The sequence below is a fragment of the Mustela nigripes genome, chromosome 16 (genome assembly GCF_022355385.1).
Source record: "Mustela nigripes isolate SB6536 chromosome 16, MUSNIG.SB6536, whole genome shotgun sequence".
Lineage (NCBI taxonomy): Eukaryota > Metazoa > Chordata > Mammalia > Carnivora > Mustelidae > Mustela > Mustela nigripes.
In genome coordinates, this window is record NC_081572.1 from 44,216,314 (window position 1) to 44,237,663 (window position 21,350).

A 21,350-nucleotide genomic window follows, 5' to 3' on the forward strand; every position below is an offset into this window, starting at 1 on the left:
TCGGTTGACCATCTTATTCTTGGTCGCAGCTCCGGTCCTGATCTCAGGGTTGTGAGTTCAGGCCCTGCACTGGGCTCTATGCTGGCATGGAACATACTTAAAAAAAAAAAAAATTTAAATATATATAAACATACACACACATAAATATCTCTCTCTCTCTCTCTCTATATATATATATATATATATCTGGCAAAGTGCTGAAAGGATATATAAATATCAGGTAAAGTGGTTGTCTCTTTGAGAGGAAGAGAGAGACTGCTTTCACTTTTATCTTCTTTTGTGATGCTTAATTTTGTTGCCCAATGCATATAATACTTATTTTTAAAGTGATTTTTTAAGGGCACCTTGGTGGCTCAGTGGGTTAAAGCTTCTGCCTTCGGCTTGGGTCATGATCTTAGGGTCCTGGGATCGAGCCCCACATTGGGCTCTCTGCTCAGTGGGGAGCCTGCTTCCTCCTCTCTCTCTGCCTACCTCTCTGCCTGCTTCTGATCTCTGTCAAGTAAATAAAATCTTTAATAACATTTTTTTTTTAAAGATTTTATTTATTTATTTGACAGAGAAAGATCACAGGTAGGCAGAGAGGCAGGCAGAGAGAGAGAAGCAGGCTCCCTGCAGAGCAAGGAGCCCGATGTGGGACTCGATCCCAGGACCCCGAGATCATGACCTGAGCCGAAGGCAGCGGCTTAACCCACTGAGCCACCCAGGCGCCCCTTTAATAACATTTTTTAAATGATTTTTTAAGTTCTATAAATTCATCAACAGGAGTAAGAATTTTATTTTACTTTATTATTTAAATAATTTGTTTAAAACAAATTTTTTAAGAGGAAGAATTTTAAAAATGTGGTTGATTCCCATAATGGAATTGATTTTATTTTATGGGAATGAAAACAAACAAGCTATGGTCAAATGGGACAACATGGATGTTGAGCAAAAAAGTTGCCAAATACAGATAAGCAAATCTATAGGGACAGAAAGCAGATTACTGGTTGCCAGGGGGGGTGGGAAGAAGGGGGAAACAGGAAGTTATTACTAAACAGATGTGGGGGTTTCTTTTAGTGTGATGAAAAATTTTGAAATTAGAGAGATGTGATGATTGCATAACACTGTGAACACAGTAAATGCCCTGTACTGTACACTTTAAAATGGTTAATTGTAGGGGTACCTGGTTGGCTCAGTGGGTTAAGTGTCTGCCTTTAGCTCAAGTCATGCTCTCAAGATCACGGGATTGAGCCCCAAGTCAGGCTCTGCACTCAGCGGAAAGTCTGCTTGAGATTCTCTCTCTCCTGCCCCTCCCCCCTCAAATATAATAAATAAATAAAATCTATAAATAATAAAATGAGTTCATTTTAACTGAGCAGTTATGGGTCACCTGGGTGGCTCAGTGAGGTAACCATCTGCCTTCAGCTCAGGTCATGATCTCAGGGTCCAGGAATGGAGTCCCAAGTTGGGCTCCCTGCTCAGCAGGGTGACTGCTTCTCCTTCTCTCCCTCCCCCTCCCCCTGCTTTGCTCTCTCTCTCAAATACATCAGTAAAGTCTTTTAAAAATAAGTAAATAAATAAGCATGGAGAATGTTACCATTTACAGAAAGTTTAAAGCACAAAAACCAACATTATATTTCATTTTAGGATGCACAGGTATATAGAAGTATAAAGGAATGCAGGGAAACCAGAAACACTAAATTCTAGAAAAGGTTACCTCTCGAGGTTGGGAGATGACCAGGACCAGAAAAGTTATACAAGGTGCTTCTACTGTATTGGGAACATTTCATTTTTTAAACATTTGAAATTCTTTTTTTAAGTAGACTCTATATCCAATGTGGGGCTGAAACTCATGACTAAGATCTTGATCATGATCAAGAATCACATACTCTACTGACTGAGCCAGCCAGGTACCCCAGAAACATTTCATTTCTTTTTTTTTTTTTAAGATTTTATGTATTTATTTGAGAGAGAGACACACACAGAGAGAGGGAACACAGCAGGGAGAATGGGAGAGGGAGAAGCAGCATTCCTGCTGAGCAGGACTCTGGGATCATGACCTGAGCTGAAGGCAGACACTTAATGATCGAGTCACCCAGTCGCCCTGAAACATTTTATTTCTTAAGCTGAGCAGCAGGTACACTGTGTGTGTGTTTGTGTATGTGTGTGTGTGTCTGTAACTTATTTATTTTGTTTTTAGAGAGGGAGATGGGGGAGGGGCAGAGAGAGAGAATCTTCAGCAGGCTTCACAGCCAGCACCGAGCAGATGTGGGGCTGGATCTCAAGACCCTGACCTGAAACCAAGAGTCGGATGCTCAACCAACAGAGCCACCCAGGCATCCACATATATGTATATTTTATATTGTTCCTTATACCTTTATGTAGGTCTAAAATACATTTTTTAAGTTTTTATTTTTATTTATTTATTATTATTTTTTAAATATTTTATTTATTTATTTGACAGACAGAGATCACAAGTAGGCAGAGAGGCAGGCAGAGAGAGAGGAGGAAGCAGGCTCCCCACTGAGCTGAGAGCCCCATGCCGAAGGCAGAGGCTTTAACCCACTGAGCCACCCAGGCATCCTGGTTTTAGACTTTTAAATACTCTCTACACCCAAAGTGAGGGTTGAACTCATGACCCTGAGATCAAGGGCCAACCGGATGGCCCTTGTTTTTAGCATTTTAAAAACCCATCTTCAGACCTGAACCCAGACCCTGTAGGAGCTGGGGTTCCAGAGGGAGAAACTGGCAGGGAAAATGCCAGGAGCTTGGAGAACTGTTTGGGCTGACCTAAGGCCTGGGATGGGGGGTTTGGGGAGGACCCATGTGCCCCACCTGGCTGGCTACGTCTTGTGCTGGTTTTACTTGTAGGGGTTCTGGAACTAAACTGGTGGGATTGCAGTCCTAGCTCTGCTACTTATTTGCTATGTGACCTGGGGGAATACTTAATCTTTCTGTTTCTCAGTTTTCTCATCTTTTGAATAGTTACCATAATGAATACTTAAATCCTAGAGCTGTGGAGAGGATTAAGTGTTTTTGAAAACCCTTTAACCTAGTCCCTCATGCCTGTGAGATAGGGAAACCTGCTTTTTGCTCCTTTTCCTGCTTTGTTCTTTTTCTTTTTCTTAAGATTTTTATTTATTTGACAGAGACAGCAAGAGCGGGAACACAGTAGGGGGAGTGGGAGAGGGAGAAGCAGGCTTCCCACAGAGCAGGAAGCCCGATGCGGAGCTGGATCCCAGAATCCTGGGATCACAACCTGAGCCCAAGGCAGACGCTTAACCCAGGCACCCTCCTGCTTCTGTTCTTGCTAGGACCTGCACCCTCACTTTTACACATGCCTCAGAAACCAAATAGTGTATGTCCTGCTTATAAGGGACAAGGAGTTAATGATTTCCTTAGGGTGGATAAAATCTAAGAAAGGACCAGGTGTCAATGACAGGGAAAAAACTATCATATGTGTAATTCAGAGCACCAGCACTAGACATCTGGATCCCCGGTCCCCCCCAGCTCTAAGGAATAACACCTGGGCCCTCATCTTTGTTCTGACCAGTTCCTGGATGCCGTAGAGGACATGAATGTCAGGCCACCATGCTCAGTTAAAAACCCCCAGACCCCAAACAAAGAGGAGACTCCCTCCCTTTCTTTGGGTCACCCACCACACCTGCATTCTTTCTACACCTACAATAATCTCCACGTTTACCTCCTGCTGGCTCACTTCTGCTTTCTATCCTGTGCACACCCAGGGACCCTCTTGGCTGGTTCTGTGGAACTCCCTCCGGGTCCCCAGAGCCAGCCTGCCTGCCTCACAAGTGTATCGTATTTTGTTTTGTCTTGTTTGCTTTAAACTTCATGAAAGACGGGACACCAGGGTGGCTCAGTTAGTCAAGTGTCTGCCTTCAGTTCAGGGTCCTATGATGGAGTCCCACTTTGGGCTCCTTGCTAGGAGGGGGAGCCTGCTTCCCCCTCTGCCTGCCACTCCCCCTGCTTGTGCTCTCTCTCACACATAAATAAATAAGTAAAACCTTAAAAAACAGAAACAAAAAAATTCACGAAAGAGGACTTTTGCTTAGGTGGAAGACTCTGCAGGCAAAGCATCCCCTGAAGGGTTCAAAACTACTCCTTCAAGAGCTAAGGATGGCCCTGAGCCAGTAAAGCCCCACCTGTGATTGACTCTAAGGCAGGGATGGATTTGACCTTGACTTTGTACCTGCATGTACCCATCCACTTTGCCCCACATTTTCCTTACATAACCCGGAAGAATTTTTGGCACTCTGGAGACAGTATTTGAGACTTTAGTCCACTGTTTTCCCTGTGTTGGCCTCAGGAAGTAACTTCCTTTCTTGTTTTGTTATTCTGACTTTGGTGGTGCTGGGCTGAACCTCGTCTGCTCGAAACCCTAGTATGCCGGCTTCATTCAGATCAGTGTTTATTTCTCTAGACAAAAAGGCCTGGGTGAAGTAGCAGTGATGAGACGTTCTCAGCTCCTGGCTGACATTTATTCCTTGAAAACACAACTTTCAGAATATTTGATGCAATTCGTGGAAGCCAATGAGAATGATGCTTGTCAGGGCCATACCTCCGGGCCCCAGCACCAAGGGTGCTTTTTTCAAGATTTTCCCTTACAGACATAGTGACCTGATCAATATTTCAGCCTGGTTCAGAGGTGGAGACCTTGGATGTTCCTGGAGTATTTCCCTTCCTGTAAGTGCCTGGGAGCATTGAAATGACACCTGCCATCGACTGGGCAGCACTGAGCCAACAGCCCCCATGGGGACCTTGGCCTCCTGGAGATCCCCAAAATCCTGGATGTCTGGAAGCCCAGGAGAGGGGCTCTGCTGGCGGAACCCAGGGAGGTGGGACTAGAGGCCTGACGAAGGCTGAATGGACTCCACTCTACCAGCGGCAGAAATGGGGGAGCTGAGGCACCAAGCAACCTTTGTGTTGGAATGGAGAAGAGAAGAGCCAGCCCTAGAGACGAGATGTTTTGTGTTGGAATCCTGGGCCAATCGCATATTAGCTCTGTGACCTTGGAGAAGTACGTTTAGCTGTTCTAAGCCCTGGTTCCCATGCCTGTGAAATGGGGACTCTCATAGTACCTATGAGATAATGCAAAGAAAGTACTTACACTGGGTCTGTGTGCTCCATGAATGTAATGATCTGTGGCCTGGGCCATTGTTGGCTGTCTCTTCATGATGCAAGTCCCAGGAGGTTGGGACCCACCAGCTTATGGTTTTGTTTGCATAGCCTTTCCCCACACTGTGTGTGATTAAGTGCTGGGGCCCTTCTGAGGACTGTAGTTTTTTTTAGAATGTTAATTGATTGTATCTACACTTCCACCCTAAGGCTGTTTCCAGAATTCTAGAGATCAAAGTTTGTTTTTGTTTTTTTTCTTTTAAAGATTTTATTTATTTGACAGAGATCACAAGTAAGCAGAGAAGCAGGCAGAGAGGGGGTTGGGGTGGGAAGCAGGCTCCCCGCTGAGCAGAGCCCCATGTGGGGCTCCATCCCAGGACCCTGGGATCATGACCTGAGCCGAAGGCAGAGGCCTTAACCCACTGAGCCACCCAGGCATCCCTGATGATTATATTTTAAAGGAATGGTTCCCAGGTCCTTGAGGAATATACTCCTAGGTTTTAGGATGTATATGTACCTCTCAAAGGGACACAGAAAGGATATGCAATACTAAATTTTTTGATTAAATGCCCTAAGAAAATGGAGGTCAGGGGCTTAAAGACAAGTGTTAGCTGGAACAAATGGTAGATCCTTTTGGCAACCTTGAGCTTTTTCAGACAGGAACTCAAGGAAGGCTTGTCATCCTGGTGACGTGGTGACATTAGGCTACTAAAAGCCATACTAGGTTTTTTTTCTTCAAGTCTCTATATGAGGAGAGTGAACAAAATTGTTCGTGTTCAAAGTTGCAGCTCTAATAGGCCAAGATGGAGACCCAGTCAAGAAGTGGGATCAAAGGAGGTGTGCCTGGATAGCTCAGGCAGTTGAGCATTGGTTCAGCCCAGGTCCTGATCTCAGGATCATGGGATGGAGCCCAACCTCGGACTTGGCAACAGGATGAAGAGTCTTCTTGTCCCTCTCCCTCCCTTTCTGCCCTTCACCAAGCAATCAATCAATAAAATCTTTAAAAAAAGAATAGAAGTGGGATCAGAGGAACCTGATAATTTTGGCTAACATGAGAGTCTCTCTCAAAAGGATGGTCAATGAGACTGTTCCTGCTGAGGTTCTTATGGGCTCAAAATGGAGCAATGTTCCAATGTTCTACACATGGGCTGAAGAAGAACCAAGGTTGGCATCTGCAGAAAGAGGACTTTGTCTCTTAAGAGGTATGATGGTGGATTTCCACTCCTTCCTGAAAGGGTTAATGTTGGTGTACATCGGAGTCCTTGGGAGAACATGTGCAAATGTGATTCAATACCAGAATCTATAAGTCTACATACTTACCAAGCCCTCCTGTGCTTCTGACACAAGAAGTCCCATCTGAGAAATTGGCTTAAAGTATAAACATGGTCTCTTAAACAGACACACACACAACCAGAAGTCTTCTTCAGCCTAACCCCCACGGTAATGGTCTCCTGCCCCCAGAAACTCCGGCGTCTTTATGTGTTCCCCAGGCAGCAAGATCTGACAGAAACCATTTCCATGCTGTTATGGAAGTCTTCTGGGCTTGGCCATCATCAAGGGAGTGCCTCATCTGACCTCCCCCAAGACATTTCACAGACTTGAGGCTTCAAGATTACTTCTAGTCCTTTTGTCCTAAGGGCAGCTTCAATGAATGTCAGAGTGCAAGCTAGTCACTCCCCTTCAAATGGAAATTCTCTAGTTCCGAGGCACTCACTCACAGGCTTCTACCCAAAGTCCCAGTCTATATCCTACACAGGGGTATAACACAGAGAATTTGTCCCTAGCAGGGCCCAAGCTTCTATTTGACACTGTGTGGGCTCAAACAGGCTTACTGGTTCCCATTTAGCATGTCCAGGGAATATTGCTTGAGGGTGAATTAATTCCCTTCTTTTTAAAAATTTTTATTTATTTATTTTAAGGGGAGTATGTGGCAGAAGGAGAGGGAAAGAGAGCTGTAAGCAGACTCCGTGCTGGGTGCTGAGCCCTACATGGGGTTCAATCTCATGACCCTGAGGTCACGACCTGGGCTGAAAGCAAGAGTCAGATGCTTAACCGACTGTGCCACCCAGGTACCCGGATTTGTATCCCTTCTATTTTACAATATCAGGTAGGGGGAACGCTTCCCAACCAGACACAATGTGCATCTGTTGCTGGGTGGACTGGGGAGAACTGCAGGCTCTGAGGCGACTGCCCAGCCCATCCCTCAGAGGTCACTGGAGAGTCTTATTCTTGTGACAAGAGAAGAATTCAAGGACGAACCAGACAGTGGTTGAGCCGCACACATGAAGAGAGAGTGGATTCTGGAGATGCAAGAGAGAGCAAGCCCAGAGAGAGCTGTGCCAAGGCTTTAAGTCTCTATCTTTTATTGACAGTTGTTCACGAAGGTGTGGACTATTTCTTACTTGGGGGAGGGGATTTCTTTGGGAGCAGGGTTTTGTGATTTTTCTTCTTACCTGGTCAGAGTCTCAGGCCTTCTTTGTCTGGGGCCTGTCCAGTTTGGTCTGGCTTCTTGTGGCCTCATGTGTGGAATGCCGTCAGGGCAGGTTGGAACCTTCTTGGGAAGTGGGCCTTTATTCCCCATTTGCTGGCCTCCAGGTATCCTGTTAAAGCCCAACTAGCTTTCTGCTCTAACACATTCTCATCATAAATAATCAGGTAAGGAGACGTAACCGGTTCACATAAAGCCTGTTCAAACATTCCAGTTCCACAAACTTTTACCTTAGTTCCCGCAATCCTTATGTGCCTGACTGTGGCCTCCATTAGGATTCCATCAACAGGTTTTGGTTTATAAGTAGACATGTTTCCTGGGCAGATATAATATTCATTCCCATAAAACCTTCACATAAAGAAGACATAACTGCTTTACATAAGAGCCTGTTTAAATATTCTGACTTTCATAATCTTTTGTTTTTGTTTTTTTTTTAAATTTTATTTATCTATTTGACAGACAGAGATCACAAGTAGGCAGAGAGGTAGACAGAGAGAGAGAGGAGGAAGCAGGCTCCCCACTGAGCAGAGAGCCCCATGTGGGGCTCGATCCCAGGATCCTGGGATCATGACCCAAGCCGAAGGCAGAGGCTTTAACCCACTGAGCCACCCAGGCGCCCCATGACTTTCATAATCTTACCAACACTCAACATACTTCTATGTTCTCCATCTCTTTGCAGCCCGAATGGAGGCTTTGCCAATGGGTTTTGACACCATGGTTCGTGGGGCTCTCATGCAAAGGGGTCCCAGGAACTTAATTTCTTCACCCTCTGACCATTTACTCCCTAATGTGCAAAAAACTTTGGGGGCACCTAGGTGGCTCAGTGGGTTAAGTCTCTGCCTTCAGCTCAGGTCATGATCCCAGGTTCCTGGGATTGAGCCCTGCATTGGGCTCTCTGCTCAGCAGGGAGCCTGCCTCCCCTCTCAGTCTCTGCCTGCCTCTCTACCTACTTGTGATCTCTCTCTCTTTCTGTCAAATAAATAAATAAAATCTTTAAAACAACAACAACAACAACAACAGCTTTGGGTTCCCAGTGAGGAGTTGAGCCAGCCCAGCCCTTTTGTCAATCTTAATCTTGATTATTCTACCTAACCACTGTGCTGGGTAGAACTGGTTAGGTATCTTCTCCAAACTGGGGTAAATAGAGTGGACTTTTTTTTTTTTTTTAAGTATTTATTTATTTATTTGAGAGAGAGAGAGAGTGAGAGAGAACATGAGAGGGGAGAAGGTCAGAGGGAGAAGCAGACTCCCCCACGGAGCTGGGAGCCTGATGCAGGACTCGATCCCTGGACTCTGGGATCATGACCTGAGCCCAAGGCAGTGGCTTAAACAGTGGAGACACCCAGGTGCCTCAATAAAGTGGACTTCTTTGGGGCCTTTTAACATTGGGAGTCCTTTTGGTCTACTCAACCTTTGATAGTGCTGTATTAACACCTTTGTTTTAACCCCATCAATGTCTGCTCATTCAAGTATTTCTTAATAGCTATCTAAAGATTTCCACTCTGCTGAGTGAGTCCCATGATTTTCCTTTCTGTTTCCTCTTTGTTTTGCTCTTCTTTTTAAAAAAAGATTTTTTTTTTTTTTTTTTAGATTTTATTTATTTATTTGACAGATCACAGGCAGAAAGACAGGCAGAGAGAGAGAGAGGCGGAAGCAGGCTCCCTGCTGAGCAGAGAGCCCCATGTGGGGCTCGATCCCAGGCCCCTGGGATCATGACCTGAGCTGAAAGCAGAGGCTTTAACCCACTGAGCCACCCAGGCACCCCTAAAAAAAGATTTTATTTATTTATTTGACAGACAGAGATCACAAGTATACAGAGAGGCAGACAGAGAGAGGGAGAAGCAGGATCCCCGCTGAGCAGAGAGCCCAATGCAGGGCTCTATCCCAGGACCCTGAGATCATAACCAGAGCTGAAGGCAGAGACTTAACCCACTGAGCCACCCAGGCCCCACTGTGTTTTGCTCTTAATCAATATTTGCTTTATTACCCTTTTTCTTTAAGATTTTATTTATTTATTTGAGAGAGAGACTGAGGGAGAGAGCATGAGCAGAGGGAGAGGGAGACACTGGCTCCCTGCTGAGCAGAGAGCCCAACGCAGGGCTCAATCCCAGGACCCCGGGATCATGACCTGAGCCGAAAGCAGACACTTAACTGACTGAGCCACCCAGGTGCCCCTCACCTTCTTTCTTAATAGCCATTTAAAAATTTCCACCATGCTTAAACCGGTGCCTAGGCTCTGCCCTTCCCCCATCTCTCATTAATTCATCTACTGTTTTTTTTTTTTTTTTTAAAGATTTTATTTATTTATTTGTCAGAGAGAGAGCAAGCGAGAGCGAGCACAGGCAGACAGAGTGGAAGGCAGAGTCAGAGGGAGAAGCAGGCTCCCTGCGGAGCAAGGAGCCAGATGTGGGACTCGATCCCAGGACGCTGGGATCATGACCTGAGCCGAAGGCAGCTGCTTAACCAACTGAGCCACCCAGGCGTCCCTCATCTACTGTTTTTACTAATATCAGTAAGACCCATGAGGGGAAGCCGAGGCAGCAAATTCCAGAACTGTCCCTCATTTTAGACAGCAGTAAATTTATATGGGGTGCCCATGTGAAAGGCACCCCCATTAACCCTGGCATTTATCCTGATCTGAGCAATGGGCATATACAGCAGTGATTATCTGGGTCACCATTAAGCATCCCTCGTGCCTTGCTACTTCATCTGGGGTGCTCTACCTGGAGGGTGGGGGCACAGATTGTCCCTTTCTCAGGGTAAACAGACCCTACTGTGGCTTTTATCCAGTCTGAAAGCTGGCTGTTCCCTTGGGAAGAAGAAGCTATGTTTCTGGGTTCTGTACCCAGTAGTCTGTGCTTGTTCCCTAGTGACCCGTGGGTCCCGCATCCACCAAACGTGCTCTTTCACTCAGCAGCATTCAAAACCAGAGACATAGGGGCCCCTGGGTGGCTCAGTCGTTAAGCGTCTGTCTTGGCTCAGGTCACGGTCCCAGGATTCTGGGATCAAGCCCCACGTGGGGCTCCCTGCTCTGCAGGGAGCCTACTCCCCCACCCCGCCCTGCGCCCCCCTACCCTTGTGTTCCCTCTCTCACTGTCTCTCTATAAAATAAATTTAAAAAACAAACAACAACAACAACAAAAAACCCAAACAGAGACATACCCCCAAATTTGTTACTTTCATCATCCATTTTATTTTATTTATGTATTTATGCATTTATTTATGCCACCCATTTTATTAAAGGTTTTCTTCCCAGGGGGGCGCCTAGGTGGCTCGGTGGGTTAAGCCTCTGTTTTTGGCTTGGGTCATGACCTCCGGGTCCTAGGATCGAGGCCCACATTGGGCTCTTTGCTCAGCGGGAAGCCTGCTTCCCTCTCTTTCTGCCTGCCTCTCTGCCTACTTGTGATCTCTCTCTCTGACAAATAAATAAATAAAATCTTAAAAAAAAAAAAAAGTTAAAAAAAGGCTTCCTGGTCAGCTGACACCCATCTACAGGATGTAACCGCTCCTTCACACAATTACCTCCTGGTTTCAACAGTTTCTTGATTTTGCCCTCTCCCTACGTTGACTACCTTCCTGGGAACTAGAGAGGTCTTAGAAGTACTTTCTGTTGTGGCTGCATACTTTTTCCCTTGGTGGATGGCTTCAAGGCCAGTAACTGAAACTTAGACCCAAATCGGAGTTTAGCCTAGCATCAAAGTCCAACCCAGAACTCTCTTCTAGTTTCATTTGAGCTATTACCAATGATAACCAAAGGACTATTTTGCCTGTTTTATTACTGGTTTGCATTTCCTTCTACATCCTGGGAGCTAAGTCCTGGGATTGGACCTACCTCTAAATTCCCCGGGGAACGTTTACCTTGAGTAACTGAACACAGCTGTTGCATCAGAACTTTGGGGACCACCTCGGAGTCCACAGCTCCTCACTCCTCAACTTTTTATTCATTTTCTTCCCAAAGCACGCCGTTCTCACAAGCGGGGGCCATTCCAGCCCAATCCCACTTTCCCTACATGGTCTGAAGGAAATTTTTGCTTTGTTCCCTTTTAGACACATAACACTTCTGGCACCAGCTGCATGGGTTTTTCCACAGCAAGCTAGTCTCCACTCGTCGCCAGACGCCAGCTGAGTGTTTTACAATTTAATTCAATTCTGACACTAATTGCCCAGAGGTAGCACAGACTTCTCAAATTAAGGGCTCAATCCCACAACGCCTCCCCCACCCTCACGCCCATTCAGCTGCCAATCACAGGTCCGGGCCTCCCACGCTTCGAACTGATTGGTTATAAATTAGCGGGGGCGGGAGGTGTTACCAATTTATTACAAAGGATATGTTAAGAGATGCAGACGAACAGCGAGATGAAGAGGTGCATTAGGCAAGGTACGTGGGAAGGGATGCAGAGCTTCCGTGCGGTCTCTGCGGCGTCACCTTCCCAGCGCCTCCATGCGGTCACCAACCCCAAAACTCTCCCAACCATTTCAGTTAGGATTTTTATGGCGGCTTCCTTCTGTCAGCAATTTGGTTAAATCTTTGGCCATTGACCAGTAAGTCAAGTCCCAGCCCTTTCCCCCCGCTCTGCTCCTCAGAGGTGGGAGCTGAAAATTCCAACCCTTTAAACACAGCTAGTTCCCCCTGGCAACTGGCTCTTCCATCTTTTGGCCATCCTTAGGGTCTTTCCAAAAGTCACTCCTTAATACAGACTCAGGTTTGCTTGAGAGGGGCTTGTCATGAATGAGAAAAGATGCTCCTCTCACTTGATCACTGGAGCTGTTTTAGGAGTCTGGGGCAAAACCTGAATTTTATAACAAAAGATGCCCCTATTGTTCTTACCACTCCGGAAGTTGGAAGTGTTTTAGGAACTCTGGTTAGGAGTCGGGAAGAAGACCAAAATATATATTTCTTGTCCTATCACAGTATCACAGGGGGGAAGAGACAAGTCTCCCATACAGAAGAATTCCAAATAAATTATGTAGGTACCCCCCAAAAAGGAAGGGAAACATAACACCCCACTCCTTAAGTGTGGTCTGTGCGTAGTGACTTCCCTGGAGACAGTAGCTTTGGAGTGAAGAAATCTTATACTACCTCAGTTTGGTAATCAAAGCCAAAACTGTGATAAATTAGGGCAACAGTTGTAAACTCTTGATATTGATGTGGGAAACAAAGGCAAAAAAAAAAAAAAACCCAATTATTTAATTTCCTTACTACCTATAGCCCATTCACAAGTCCCTGAGACTGACAGAGTGACATTCCTCTAAGGACTCAACTGCCTCAATGTTAATACTTTGCTAAGGGCAAAAGGCAATCCTAGCCTGACAAGTCCCCACTCCCCACACCAGGATCCTGTAAGTCTACTTAAACATGTAAAAATTCCTTTGGAAACTTCCTTCATCTCTAAACCCCCCAAGATATGTTTTGGCAATCCCCAACCATATGGCCCATGAGACCCAGAAGGGTCTCATGACTCTGGTTTTATTAGACAGTAATAAACAGCATTTTCCCAACAATAGCTAGCCATCTCAAGGTCCTGGAAACCTTGCTCCCAAAATTTCTTAGAGACTTATGCTACCTCTAACCCCCTCCCAACTTGTGAGTACTCCTCATGATGCCGGTGCAGCTCTTTCTGCCCACGTGTCCTGTCCCCGTGCTTAAAAAAAAAAATACCTTTTTGCACCAAAGACATCTCAAGAATTCTATCGTGGCCCTCAGTTTCGAACTCTAACATCTTTCCTACATCAGTATGATGGGAGGAAAATGGGTCCTTGCCTATCCTTACCTCCTATCCTTAGTCCCAGTGTGACTGTGAAAAAAATAGAAAAATCCCAGTAATGGGGCATCCTCCAACATACCTGACAAGTATATGTAGACTTGAAATGAAAGCAGGCTCTGTCCCTAATTTAAGGCACTGACTCTTTCAAAGCTGTCTTGGGCCTCACCCTGTCCTTAGCTGTTGAGCACTCTTGAAACTCAACACTTCTTTGCGTCATCCACCAAAATCTACTCACACAGAAGTGTTGGGGATAAATCTTCTCCAGGTGGTCAGCAGTCCAAAGAGAAACTAGTTTCCCCCAGAGGGGATAAGTGCTCTGTCACCGGCTATTGCAAAAGCAGGAAGGGCACACCTCCTGGAGGGTGGATTTTGGGCGGGTAGCTGGGGTAGAGCCTGTAGAATCCTGGCAGCCTTGAGATTTTAGGGTTAGTGAGGTGATGGTGATAAAAATTATGTTAACAACTCCTTTTATTTATTTATTTATTTATAAGATTTTATTTATTTGACAGACAGATCACAAGTAGGCAGAGAGGCAGGCAGAGAGAGAAGAGGAGAGAGCAGAGAGCCCGACGCGGGGCTCAATCCCAGGACCCTGGGATCATGACCCTAGTGGAAGGCAGAGGCTTTAACCCACTGAGCCACCCAGGCACCCCCCTTTTATTTATTTTTTTAAAAAGATTTTATTTATTCATTTCAAAGAGAACGCCCAAGCATGGGGGTGGGCAGAGGGAGAAGCAGACTCCCTGCTGATTGGGGTCTCAGCAGGACCCTGAGACCATGACCTGAGCCTAAGACAGGTGTTCAGCTGACTGAGCTACCCAGGCACCCCTGATTTTTTACAAAGAGCCAGGTCTTGGGTCATTTGATCCTCACAGTAGGACTGTTATGTCTGTTTTGCAAATAAAGAAACTGAGACTTAGCCACTAGCTACCATGGTGATTTAGATTTAAATTAAGGAAAATTAAATGGAGTTTAAGAATCACTCTCCTACGACAAGTAGCTAGTGGGCAGCCCAACAGTATGTGATTTCTTTCTTTCTTTCTTTCTTTCTTTCTTTCTTTCTTTCTTTCTTTCTTTCTTTCTTTCTTTTAAGATTTTATTTATTCATTTGAGAGAGAGATAGAAAGAGCATGAGCAGGGAGGAGAGGGGAAGGCAGGCTCCCCAGTGAGCAGGGAGCCAGACAAGGGACTCAATCCCAGGACCCTGGGATCATGACCTGAGCTGAAGGCAGATGCTTAACTGACTGAGTCACCCAGGCGCCCCGAGTATGCCATTTCTGTAATTGTGGGAAGTCTGGTGGATGGTGCTAGCTTAGAGACATTTGCTCACATGGCCAAGATCACATCTCCCATGGGGAAGATCCATATCCCAAATGGAGGTCTCCCGCTGGTACAGGTTGGGGTTGCTGTGTGTCTGGAAAGCGGGGCTCTGATTTGGTGATCACTCAACTACGGATTTCTGGCGTTCTCTCAGGATATCATTTCATAAATTTTGGGAGGGTAGAGTGCAGGGTTGAAGGACTTTAGCATAACCTTCCATTCTTCCCCCTCCCACCTCGAGGCTCAGAGTGGATGAAGATAAGATGGAGAACATTGCAGAGGTTCTTAAAATGGTGGAACCAAGTCATCAGGCTGTTGAAAGCTTTAGCTTTTTGTTGCTGCTTCCTTGAGTGACTGTAGCGTTGTCTCCATTTGCCCCTCCATCAGTGGAGGATTCGTTCATTGAACAAATAGGATGCTGACCTCCAGCGGGTCCCGGGTTCTGTTTCAGGCTCCAGAACCCATACCCGCCTTCCGTTTGCGTCCAGGGATTATTAGATTAGGTCATTTTTGGCTTTGGGGACTTGAAGCTCCTTAAGAAAAGAGTGATATTTGGAATCCAATATCAAAAAGAGGCCATCGACACCCGTCCTATGGAGAGAGCTGCTGTGTAGTGGGGCCCTCGCCTACCCGGTGACCTCAGGCCCGACTCCTGGCTCGGGGCCACAGGTCCCAGGGCAGCGAGGGGCGGGGCGGGGCGGGGCGGGGCGGGCTGGCGCCCGGGTACCTGCGGCGGCCGGCAGAGGGCAGCCAGGGAGCGCGCCCGGCGGCAGAGCCGAACCGCCCCCCCCCATCCCAGGTGAGTGTGGCTAAAGTGGGGCCACCCCTCGTCCGGGGCCCAGTCTCGGAGGGCCGGGGGTGAGGGTGTGTGTCTGGATCCCAGCGGGGCCCAGGCGGGCGCGCGGGGCGGCTGCGGAGCGGCGGGCAGGACCCGGGAGCTCTCGCCTCGCGGGTGGGGGCGAGCCCCGGGGGCCGGCGGGGCGTTCCAGGTCCTGGAGCCGCACTCCCGTCCCCGCCGCGCCCGCCTCCCGTCTCTCCAGGAGCTCGGGCTGGACCTGAGCGGCCGCAGGCAGCGCCCCCCGTCCCGGAACGGCGTGCGCCCCGGGCCTGGCCTGCTGTCTGCCCGGGGCCCGCGGGGGAGCGCGTGGTGCGCCCAGGGGTGGGGCGCCGCAGTGGGCGAGGCGGGGGCGGCCGGGTGGGGGAAGGGAGTGGGCGGCGAGCGCAACTGCAGACGCCAGGCGGCGCTGGGGTGAGCGTTCCCCGCGAGCAAGTCAACAAGTGCCGTGTTTACCGAGCGCCCGCGGCCGGCTGCCCGCCGTGGCGCGCACGTGCGGCAAAAGGGGCCCGGGTGTGGTGGAGCCGCCGCTCCTCTGTGCTCAACCTGCCCTCGGTGTGAGGATCCCACACTCCGGGTGATTGGCTTGGGGCGCCTCGGTGGGCCCGGGCCTGAGCTGTTGCCCGTCGTTAGGTGGTCGGGAGTGGGACCCCTGTGGCACGTGCGTGCCCAGAAGTGTGTGAGTGCGGGATGCGGGTATTTCTCACTGGCCAGACGGGATTCCTCTGGTTCACTCTGCCCTCGTCTTTCAGTGTGGGAATCCTGCCCTGGGTTTGTTTTCTCGCCCTCCGGAAAGCCACTTCCAGCCATCAGGCAGGCCCTCCTGTTTTTCCCAGGCAGAAGACTTGGAGAACTGTTGAAATCCATCCAGGGTGCCTTGTTGCTTTCAGGATGCAGGCTCGGGGCTCCTAGTGGTGCCCATGACAGTTGCGCTGTTGGGGCAGAAGCCCCCTTTTTGGGGTTCAACAAGGGCTCTGCCGGGAGGTCTGGGATTTTTGTCCTGCCTGGCTTCGGGGAAGGCTGAGGACCTGATTTTCCCATCTGGGTGGTCTTTTACGCCACCCCACCCCCCCAATTCCTTCCCCTGACGTCGTTCTAGGGAGAAGTGTGATGCAGAAGGTGGAAACCCTACAGTGAGATCAGGGCCAGGGGGATTCTGCTGAATGATCAGGTTCCACCTGTGCTGCTTCATGGGACTCTTTGATCTTCCTAGCAGCTGGGGGCTGGGGGAGCCAGGGGTGGCCCTGGGCACCCTGCTAAAGAGCATTGTCGGATCCAGGGCTATTGTCCAGTCTCTGCACCTTCTATTCCCTCCCCTCCACCTTGAGCGAACGTGCTCTTCCTGTCCATGCCCCTCATCCTCTTGCCTGTGACATCCACTTGCCCTCTCATCTTTTGGGTGGGGGCGGGGAGGAATCATGCATCAGAGGCCTAAGCTTCATTTCTTCTTTTCTCTCACTGTCACATTTTCCAGACAAGTGCTCTGCACCCGGTGCCGGCCTCTCAGCTCCAAGCTGCCCTTCTTAATCCTCTGCAGCCTGGTGCAGCCCAGCCCCACCACCGCTCTGCTGGAACTGCTTTCCTGAAAGTCATCTTGTTTCCAAACACTGCTCGTTTGCTGCCTTGGTCCTTCCGCCTGGGGAGTGGACCCTGTGTGCATGCAGCCTGCTCTGCAGTCTGCTTTGCTGTGATTTCTAGGGTGTCCTGCTCTTCTTGTTTGGTTCTTCTCCATTGTTCTTTCTCTTTGGACCCCCCCCCCCATAGCGGGATGTTTTGGGGGGTGCTGTGTTTAGCTTCCCAGAAGCTCTCTTCAGCAGCCCCATGGGGCAGCCCCCCTCTCTGGCTTCTAGCACCAGTCCTGGCCCCGCTCGGATGCTCCAGTGACCCCCAAACTTGGTGCATCCGAGTCTGGCCTCCTCCTCCCAGGAAGCTGCTCTCACTTGCTTCTCGGGAGTGGGGTTCCCTTCTCCGTTATACTCCCTTCTCCCTGAAGTATGTCTGCCTCTCGCCGCCCCTCTGTGAACCGGCTACCATGGCAGGCCTTGAACATCTCGGGCCAGGCTCTGAGGCCCTTTAGTGGATCTCTCTGATGCCAGCCATTTAGTCTGGCCTCTGCGGTCCATCTGCTGCATCACCTGTAGATGGATGGTCCCTGACTCGTGCTTTCGCCCTGTGGCTGACCCTCCTCCCACAGCAATCTTCAGAGGCTCGGCATTCATCCCACACAAAGCCATTCCTCCCACTCAAAGCTGATCTCTTCCTCCCAGAGTTGAAGTCTCCTCCTTTTTGGGCCCTCACTCTCCCCAACCAGTTGCCAGGCCTGAAGCTTCTTCCCTCCCTACCATGGTCAGCCCTTTTGTCCTTACCCTCCGGGACCCCCAGCTGAGTCCTGTGCCTTGGGAAAGCTTCGTGACTCCTCTGGCCACACTGGGGGCCCTTTTCTTGGCTTTTCCTCTTCATCACGCCCCTGGTGCAGCTCTCTGCTGCTGATCTCTGGCTCTTTGGGCCCCTGAGGCCTGTTCCCTTTCTCCTGGATCCCTGGGACCTAAGCCCCTGCAAGCACTCGAGAAAGGACTTCCCAGCCCCAAACATCTGGGCATACCTCCCTTTTATCCTTCAGTGTCTGGCTGAAACCACACCTCTGGCCTAGACTCTTCCAGCCTTCCGGATCACCATCTGTCTACACCTCCTATGAGTTATGGATGGATTCATTACAGTTTGTGCCACCCAACTGAATGCTTTGTTCTCTGCCATCAGCCTCCAGTTGTATCGTGGGTGTGAGAGAGGATTTTCTGGCCCCACACCACAGCGGCTGTTTACTAAGTGGTCATTAGGAGTGAGGCAGGGTGCTGATCTTTCCCGTGTGTGTGTGTGTGTGTGTGTGTGTGTGTGTGAGAGAGAGAGAGAGAGAGAGAGAGATTCTTCCAGTGCCTAGAGGGGTGGGTGCTTCAATTCTGCCATCATTGTCTCTTCCTGCCCATGAGGACACCAACCCAGAGAGCCTGAGCGACTTGCCTTCGTCGCAAAGCTTGTGGGTGGGCAGGGCAGAGGCTGGAACTCCAGTCGGCCTGACTTCCAAGACGTTTCCAGTGCTAGGATTTGCCATTTGGGGAAGCGTGTGCTTCCGTCCAAGGAATCTTCTTTGTCCTCTTGGCACCTGGCCCAGGTGCGTGGGCTGTGCCCGTGGCGTGGTCAGCTGGTTGCTTTGGGACTCCAGGAAAAGACTTTGTAACAGAACAGATGGTTAATGGCTGGGCAAATGACTCAGGGAGGCTGTGACATCTGCCCTGAGGCCCTAGAAACAGGACGGGTGTGTGTGTGTGTCTTTTTTTTTTTTTAATAAAGATTTTATTTATTTATTTGACAGACAGAGATCACAAGCAGGCAGAGAGGCAGGCAGAGAGAGGAAGAGAAGCAGGCTCCCTTCTGGGCAGAGAGCCCGAAGCGGGGCTCAGTCCCAGGACGCTGGGATTGAAAGACCCTGGAGCCGCACCCAAGAATCAAACAGCATGCCTCCACTGGATGCAAATTGCAAGAGGTTTATTGGTTACACAGGCGCCTGCGGACGCATCAGCCTTTGTGGACTGAGCGCGCGCCGGCTAGGTTGGGGAACAGATTATATAGGGCAAGGGTTGGGGTAGCGGGAAGCAAGCTTACAGAAGCAGATGCATGGTTACAGGGATCTGATTGGTTAATTTAAATCAAGCATTGTCAGGCACTGGGTTTAAGGCAAGGACACAACGGTTTGTTCTGGTGGGCCTTGGCTCAGCACTCTGGAAAGTCCCAGGTACACTCTATTCCTCATTTGTCTTCCCTTTTTGACAGGCTGGTTGACCATAGACAATAGACATCCTGGTTTGTGTTGCCATCCGGCTATGGGGACAATCAAGCCTTCAGCAAGGGGAGAGGGGGTGCTGTGGGGACATCAGGTTACTTAAGCCTTTAGCAAGGGGAGAGGGGTCTTTCAGGATCATGACCTGAGCCGAAGGCAGAGGCCCCAACCCACTGAGCCACCCAGGCGCCCTGCGTGTGTGTCTTAAGTAAAAGTTGTGGTACAGAGAACTCTGCAGGGCCCTCTGGTAGCTAGGGTCATATCTGTCCCCTAAGGCACTTTTACCTTTTTTTTTTTTTTTTTTGGTCAATAAAATCAACTCCCCGCCTCCCCCTCAAACTGTACCACCTTCAACCTTCAACAGAAGAAGTTTCCTGGTCCTTCCTTCCCTCTGCAGGTCACTGTCATATGAAAATGAATTCCAGCTGTGAAGTACGGTTGCCACGGCAACCACTAGCGTGAGGCCCTGAGTCTCTTGCTCCTAAGTCTCTGTACTGTAAGCTCTGAGGGGCTTTTTTCCATCTCTGTCGTCTAAAAACACAAAATACTACGCTTCGCTCTCTTCTTTTGCATAAACATTAAAAAATGTGTTTCTTGGGCAGTGGTTGCTACTATTGCTGGACTGCTGGCACGTGCCGTTAATAATGACTCTAGAAAGATGCCCCCGGGTTTAGGCCATATTTTGAGTGAAGGCCATTGCACCGCGTTCTCAATGACTGGAGAGGCGGAGGGGGGTAGTGGTTTGGTGTGGTGGGGACGGCTTTTTGGTGCCACTCTGCTCCCCTGGGAGATGGCGGAGATTGCCTTCAGTCGCTGCCCTCTTCTGTGTTAGAGTCTTGCTAGGCTCTCCTGGGGGGTGGGCCTCCCAAAGCAGGGTGCATCACGGGGGCTGAGAGAGGGTGCCTTTGGCAGTGGTCGGAGCTCCTGACATTGACTAAGACGCTGTTCTCTTATTTCATCCTCATCCAGGTGAAGGGCAAAGTACTTTTATTATCCCCATTTTATTTTGTTTTTATTATTTATTTATTAAAAGACCCGTTATTTATTTATTTGACAGAGATCACAAGTAGGCATAGAGGCAGGCAGAGGTGGGAGGGAGGAAGCAGGCTCCCTGCTGAGCAGAGAGCCCGATGCGATGCGGGGCTTGATCCCAGGACTCTGAGATCATGACCTGAGCTGAAGGCAGATGCTTAACCATCTGAGCCACCCAGGCACTCCATCCCCATTTTATAGGTAAGGAAATTGATGTGTCGAGAAGCAAAGCACTTGCCGGAGGACACACAGCAGTGGTACTAGAAGGTGTGGCCCCTGTTGCCAGTGCCCTTTACTTGGTGTAGCCCGTGGAAGGACAGTGTTTAAAAACCGAAAGGGTGAATTGACAAGGTAGGCTATGTTGGCTTTCTCAAGACTGAGGCTTAAAGTGGTGGTTTTCCACTTTTTATTTATTTATTTTTGCAGTTTACCTCTATTTTTTAATTTTTTAAAAATATTTTATTTATTTATTTGACAGAGATCTCAAGTAGGCAGAGAGGCAGGCAGAGAGAGATGGGGAGGCAGGCTCCTCGCTGAGCAGAGAGCCCAACTCGGGACTCTATCCCAGGACCCTGGAATCATGACCTGAGCCAAAGGCAGAGGCTTTAACCCACTGAGCCATCCAAGTGCCCCACTTTGCCAGTTTTTATGTCTTAATGGCAAAAGGCTGTGGTGAAAAGGCATGTACTCAAATGTTTGTAACAGCGCTGTTTGTAATCGCCAAAACACTGGAAATCACCCAACTGCAGTAGGATGGACAAATAAATTGGGGGAAATACACAGGCTAGAACACTTGACTATAGCGGGGATGACCCATTGACAGGCACACGGTACACAGATGTATCACACAAACCATATGATTGAGTCTCTTTAGCTGTTCCACCACCTGTGAATGTTCAGACTATACAGTTACTCGTGACTCCAAACTGCCATGAAGACTGTTCCAGAACTTTCCACCTGTGC

The 21,350-nt window shown here is 48.8% G+C and overlaps 1 protein-coding gene across 1 annotated transcript in view; it reads left to right on the forward strand.

The window, feature by feature from the left end:
- The first annotated feature begins 15,404 nt into the window (after nt 1-15,404).
- Nucleotides 15,405-21,350, forward strand: part of RPH3AL (rabphilin 3A like (without C2 domains)) — a 141,099-nt gene continuing 135,153 nt past the window's right edge. Inside the window, exon 1 of the mRNA XM_059380349.1 lies at nt 15,405-15,487. The gene's annotated coding sequence lies outside the window, so the exon portion shown is untranslated. The remainder of the gene's footprint in view (nt 15,488-21,350) is intronic.